Genomic DNA, 6,157 nt, shown 5'->3' on the forward strand with positions numbered 1-6,157 from the left:
ATCCTTCATGTAGTTCTCGAGCCTTGGCCTTCAGCTCCATCAGCTCCTTTAAGCACTTCTCTGTGTTGGTTATTCTAGTTATACATTTGTCTAAATTTTTTTTTCTAAGTTTTCAACTTCTTTGCCTTTGGTTTGAATTTCCTCCTGTAGCTCGGAGTAGTTTGATCGTCTGAAACCTTCTTCTCTCAACTCATCAAAGTCATTCTCCGTCCAGCTTTGTTCCATTGCTGGTGAGGAACTGCGTTCCTTTGGGGGAGGAGAGGCGCTCTGCTTTTTAGAGTTTCCAGTTTTTCTGCTCTGTTTTTTCCCCATCTTTGTGGTTTTATCTACTTTTGGTCTTTGATGATGGTGATGTACAGATGGGTTTTTGGTGTGGATGTCCTTTCTGTTTGTTAGTTTTCCTTCTAACAGACAGGACCCTCAGCTGCAGGTCTGTTGGAGTTTGCTAGAGGTCCACTCCAGACCCTGTTTGCCTGGGTATCAGCAGCAGTGTCTGCAGAACAGCGGATTTTTGTGAACCGTGAATGCTGCTGTCTGATCGTTCCTCTGGAAGTTTTGTCTCAGAGGAGTACCCGGCTGTGTGAGGTGTCAGTCTGCCGCTACTGGGGGGTGCCTCCCAGTTAGGCTGCTCAGGGGTCAGGGGTCAGAGACCCACTTGAGGAGGCAGTCTGCCCATTCTCAGATCTCCAGCTGTGTGCTGGGAGAACCACTGCTCTCTTCAAAGCTCAGATGGAAATGCAGAAATCACCCGTCTTCTGCGTTGCTCATGCTGGGAGCTGTAGACCAGAGCTGTTCCTATTCGGCCATCTTGGCTCCTCTGAATTGATTCTTGTATAAAGGGTGAGATATGAGTGCATTTTCATTCCTCTGCATGTGTATATTCAGTTTTTCCAGCACCATTTATTGAAGATACTGTCCTTTCTCTTCCAATTGTGTTCTTGGCACCTTTGTCAAAAACCAATTGACTGAAAATACTTGGGACTACTTCTGTGCTTTCTATCCTGTTTAATTGGTCAATGTGTCTGTTTTTATTTTTAAATTATGCTGTTTTGATTATAATAGCTTTTTAATCTATTTTGAAATTAGGGAGTGTGATGCCTCCAGCTTTGTTCTTTTTGCTCAGTATTGCTTTCATTATTCATGGTCTTTTCTGGTCCCATACAAATTTAATATTATTTTTTCTATTTCTGTAAAAAATGACATTGGAATTTTGATATAAGTTATATTGAAACTGTAGATCATTTGGAGCAGTATGTACATTTTAACAATATTAATTGCTCCAATCCATGGATATAGGTATCTTTCCACTTATGTGTGCTTCTTTAATTTCTTTCAATTATTATTATTATTAAAAAAAAATTTTTAGAGGCGGAGTCTTACTCTGTCACCCTGGCTGGAGTGCAGTGGTAAGATCATAGCTCACTGCAGCCTTGACCTCCTGGGCTCAAGTGATCTTCCCACCTCAGCCTCCCAAGTAGCTAGGACTACAGGCATGCACCACCATATCCAGCTAATTTTAAAAATGTAAAGATGAGGTCTCACTTTGTTGCCCAGGCTGGTCTCAAACTCCTGGCCTCAAGAGATCCTCCCATCTTGGCCTCCTAAAGTGCTGGGATTACAGACATGAGCCATCACACCTGGGCTTTTCATCAGTGTTTTAGGCTTTTTTTTTTTTTTAATAGTTTTCAGCATGCAGGTCTTTTAACTCCTTGGTTAAATTTACTCTTAAGTATTTTATTTTTTTGATGCTATTATGTGTGAGATTGTTTTCCTAATTTTTTTGAATAGTTCCTTGACAGTGTATAGAAATTCTATGAATTTTTGTGTATTGATTTTGTAACCTGCAACTTGATTGAATTTGTTTATCAATTCTAACAGATTTTTAGTGAAGTCTTTAGGATTTTCTATATATAAGATCATGTCATCAGCAAACAAAGATAATTTCATTTTTTTCCTTTCCTATATAGATGCATTTTATTTATTTTTCTTGCCTTATTGTTCTGGCTAGGACTTCCAGCACTATGTTAAATAGAATAGTGAGAGTGAGCATTCTTGTCTTCTTCCTTATCTTAGAGGAACAGCTTTCAACTTTTCACAGTTGAGTATGATGTTAGTTGTGGGTTTGTCATATGTGACCTTTATTGTATTGAGATACATTCCCTGTATATCTTTTTTTTTTCTTTTTTGGAGTTCTTAACATGAACAGACGTTGAGTTTTGTCAAATACTTTCTTGCATCTCTTGAGATAATCATGGAGTTTTTGTCCTTCATTTGTTAATATGGTGTATTACATTGATTTACATATACAGAACCATGCTTGCATTCCTGAGATAAATCACTTGATCATGGTGAATAATTTTTTTTAGGTATATTATTGAATTTGGTTTGCTAGTATTTTGTTGAGGATTTTTGCCTCTGTGTTCATCAGGGATATTGGCCTGTACTTTTCTTTTCTTCTAGTATCCTTGTCTGGCTTTGACAATCAGAGCAATACTGACCCTATAAAATGAGCTTGGAAGTATTCCCTCCTCTTTAATTTTTTGGAAGAGTTTGAGAATAATTCATATTAGTTCTCCTTTAAATATTTGGCAGAATTTATCAATGAAGCCATCAGATTCTGGGCTTTGCTTTGATAAGAGACTTTTACTGGTCAATCTTTCTCATGATTGGTCTGTTCAGATTTCCTATTTCTTCTTGATTTAGCCTTGGTAGGTTGCATGCTTCTAGGAATTACTCCGTTTCTTCTAGGTTATACAATTTGTTAGGTTTAGTTGTTCACAGTAGTTTCTTATGATCTTTTGTATTTCTGTGGTATCTGTTATAATTTTCCCTCTTTCATATCTGATTTTATTTATATGCCTTCTCTTTTTTATTTAGTTTAGCTAAACATTTGCCAGTTTTGTTTATCTCTTAAGAAACTACTTGGTTTTATTGATTTTTAAAATATTGCTGTTCTAGTTTCTACTTTGTCATTTCTAGTTTGATCTTTGTTATTTTCTTCCTTCTGCTATGTTTGGGCTTACCTTGTCCTTCTTGTTTTTCCTCTTGTATTACACCTTGAGGTGTAATATTATGCTGTTTATTTGAGATCTTTACTCTTTTTTGATACAGGCATTTTTTTTTTTTTTTTTTTGCTGTAAACTTTCCTCTAAAGACCGCTTTTGCTGCATCTCATAAATTTTGATAAATTATGTTTTCATTTTTGTTTGTCTTGAAATATTTTAAATTTTCCTTTTAATGCCTTCTTTGACTCATTGTTTGCTCAGGAGACTGTTGTTTAATTTTCACATATTTGTGATTTTTCCAAGATTCCTCCTATTATTGATATCTAATTTCATGACATTGTTGTCCAAAAGGATACTTAGTATGATTTCAGTCTTTTAAAATTTGTTAAGACTTCTTTTGTAGCCTAACATATGATCCATCCTGGAGAATGTTCTGTGTGAACTTGAAAAGAATGTGTATTCTGTTGTTATTAGCTAGATTGTTCTATAAATATCTATTAGGTCAATTTGGTCTGAAGTGTTCAAGTCCAATGTTTCCATGTTGATTTTCTGTCTAGATGATCCATCCAATGTTGAAGTGAAGTATTGAAGTCTCCTACTATTATTGTATTGCAATCTATCTCTCCCTTCAGATTTATTATTTACTTTACATATTTAGGTGACCCAATGTTGGTTGCATATATATTTACAATTGTTATATCTTCTTAATAAATTGACCCCTTCATCACGATAGAATGACCTCCTCTGTCTCTTTTAAAGTTTTTCACTTCAAGTCTTTTTTTTTTTTTTTCTTCTGGTGTAAGTATAGCTACTCCCACTCACTTTTGGTTTCTGTTTGCATGACATCTTTTTGCATCCCTTAACTTTCAGTTGACCTGTGTTCTTAGTGGTGAAATCAATCTCTTGTAGGCAGCACATAGTTGGGTCTTTTTTTCTTTTTTTAAATCCATTTAGCCACTTGTTATCTTTTGATTAAAGAACTTTACCCGCTTACATTTAAATTAGTTATAAATAGGCTAGGATTTACTATTGACATTTTGTTAATTGTTTTCTGGTTACTCTGTAGACTGGTTGTTTTTATCTTCCTCTATTACTGTCTTCCTCTATGGTTTGATGATTTTCTGTAGTGGTATGCTTTGAATTCTTTCTTTTTATTCTTTTGTATATCTACTAAGGATTTTTTATTTGTACTTAAAATGAGGCTTACATAAAATATCTTATACTGATAACAGGCTATTTAAACTGATAACTTAATTTTGATCACTTGTACAAATTCTACACTTTTACTCTCCCACCAAATTTGTTTTTGTTGACATGTCTTTTATCTTTTGTAATTTGTGTTCCTTAACAAAGTATTGTAGCTACAGTTGTTTTTAATAGTTTTGCCTTTAACCTTCATACTAAAGATATAATTGATTTTCACACCACCGCTACAATATAAGAATGTTCTGAATTTGACTGTATGCCTTATATTTACTAGTGAGTTTTATATTTTTATGTTGCCACTTAACAATCTTTCCCTGCAGCTTGAAGGAGTGCTTTTAGCATTTCTTGTAAGGCAGGTGTAGTGGTGATACATTTCCTCAGGTTTTGTTTGTCTTGGAAAGTTTTTATCATCCCTTCATTTGGAAGAACAGAATTGCGATTACAGTATTTTTGGCTGGCAGATTTTAATTTTTTTCCAGCTTAAAAATATATAATTTCATTTCCTTGTGGCCTGCAAGGGTTTCCTTTGAAAAATTTGCTAATAGTCTTATGAAAGGTTTTCTTGTATTGAACAAGTTGTTTATCCATGGCAGTTTTCAATATTTTCTCTTTGTTTTTAAATTTGACAATTTGATTTTAATATGTCTTGGGGTTGATCTCTTTGGATTTATTCTACTAGGTATCTATTGAGCCTCCTGGGTGTACAAATATCTCTTGGAGACCCTGCTTTCAACCCTTATGTGTATATTCCCAGAAGTGGAATTGCTAGATCACAAGGTAATTCTTTTTTTTTTTTTTTGGAGAAACTGCCATGCTATTTTCCATAGCAGATATACCGGAAATATGAAACACTTCATGAATTTTTGGGTTATCCTTGAGCAGGAGCCATGCTTATCTTCTCCTTAGTTTTTCAATTTTAGTATATGTGCTGCCAAAGCAAGCACCCAAGGTGATTTTAAACCAACATTAAAGGAGGCTTTAGACACTTCTTTACAGATTTATTTAGGTATAATTTACAAATAAAAATTTTATATATTTGAAGTGTACAACTTGATGTTTTAGTATATGTATACATTATGAAATGACCACCACAATCAAGTTAATTAGCATGCATCACCTCACCTACTTACCATTTTCTTTCTTTCTCTCTCTTTCATTTCTATTTTTCTTTCTTTTCCTTTCTTCCTTCTTTCCTTTTTTCCTCTAATTTCTATTTTCCCTTTCTTTCCCTCTGTTTTTTTCTTCTTTTTTGTGAGAACACTTAAGATCTACCATTTTAGCAAATTTCAAATATATAATGTAGACAGTCCCTGACTTATTATTGTTTAACTTATAATTTTTCAAGTTTATGATGGTGCAGAAGCAATATGCATTCCAATATAAATCATGCTTTGGACTTTGAATTTTGATCTTTTCCTGGGCTAGCAAAATGTGCTATGATATTCTCTTGTGATGCTGGGTGGTGACAGCAAGCTGCACCTCCCAGCCAACCACGCAATAACAAGGGGAAACAACCAATACGCTACAGTGTACTGTTGCCAGCATTTTTTGAATATTGTGTTTTGTATCAAATTAGGTCTACAAAACACTCATTTTTGACATACAATATTTTAAACTTATGATGGGTTTATTGAGACATAATCCCATCATAAGTTGAGGAGCATTTTTACACTATTTTTTAACTTTAGTCACAATGTTGTACATTAGATCTCCAGAACTTATTTATCTTGCATAACTGAAACTTTGTACTCATCGACCAACATCTTCCCATTTCTCTCTTCCCTCAGGCCCTGGCAACCACCATTCTACTCTCTGCTTCTATGAGTTTGACTATTTTAGATTCAGTACATGAGAGATCATGCATTATTTGTCTTTCTGTGACTGGCTTATTTCACCTGGCATAATGTCGTTTGGGTTTATCCTTGTTGTAAATAGCAGGATTTCCT

General features: G+C 34.5%; 1 non-coding gene across 1 annotated transcript; it reads right to left on the reverse strand.

The window, feature by feature from the left end:
- Positions 1-5,048: 5,048 nt before the first annotated feature.
- On the reverse strand, positions 5,049-5,155 carry LOC112438315 (U6 spliceosomal RNA). Its single transcript, XR_003026769.1, has one exon. It is a non-coding gene; the product is annotated as a U6 spliceosomal RNA (small nuclear RNA).
- Between the last annotated feature and the right edge of the window lie 1,002 nt (positions 5,156-6,157).

The sequence above is a fragment of the Pan paniscus genome, chromosome 1 (assembly GCF_029289425.2).
Source record: "Pan paniscus chromosome 1, NHGRI_mPanPan1-v2.0_pri, whole genome shotgun sequence".
Classification (NCBI taxonomy): domain Eukaryota; kingdom Metazoa; phylum Chordata; class Mammalia; order Primates; family Hominidae; genus Pan; species Pan paniscus.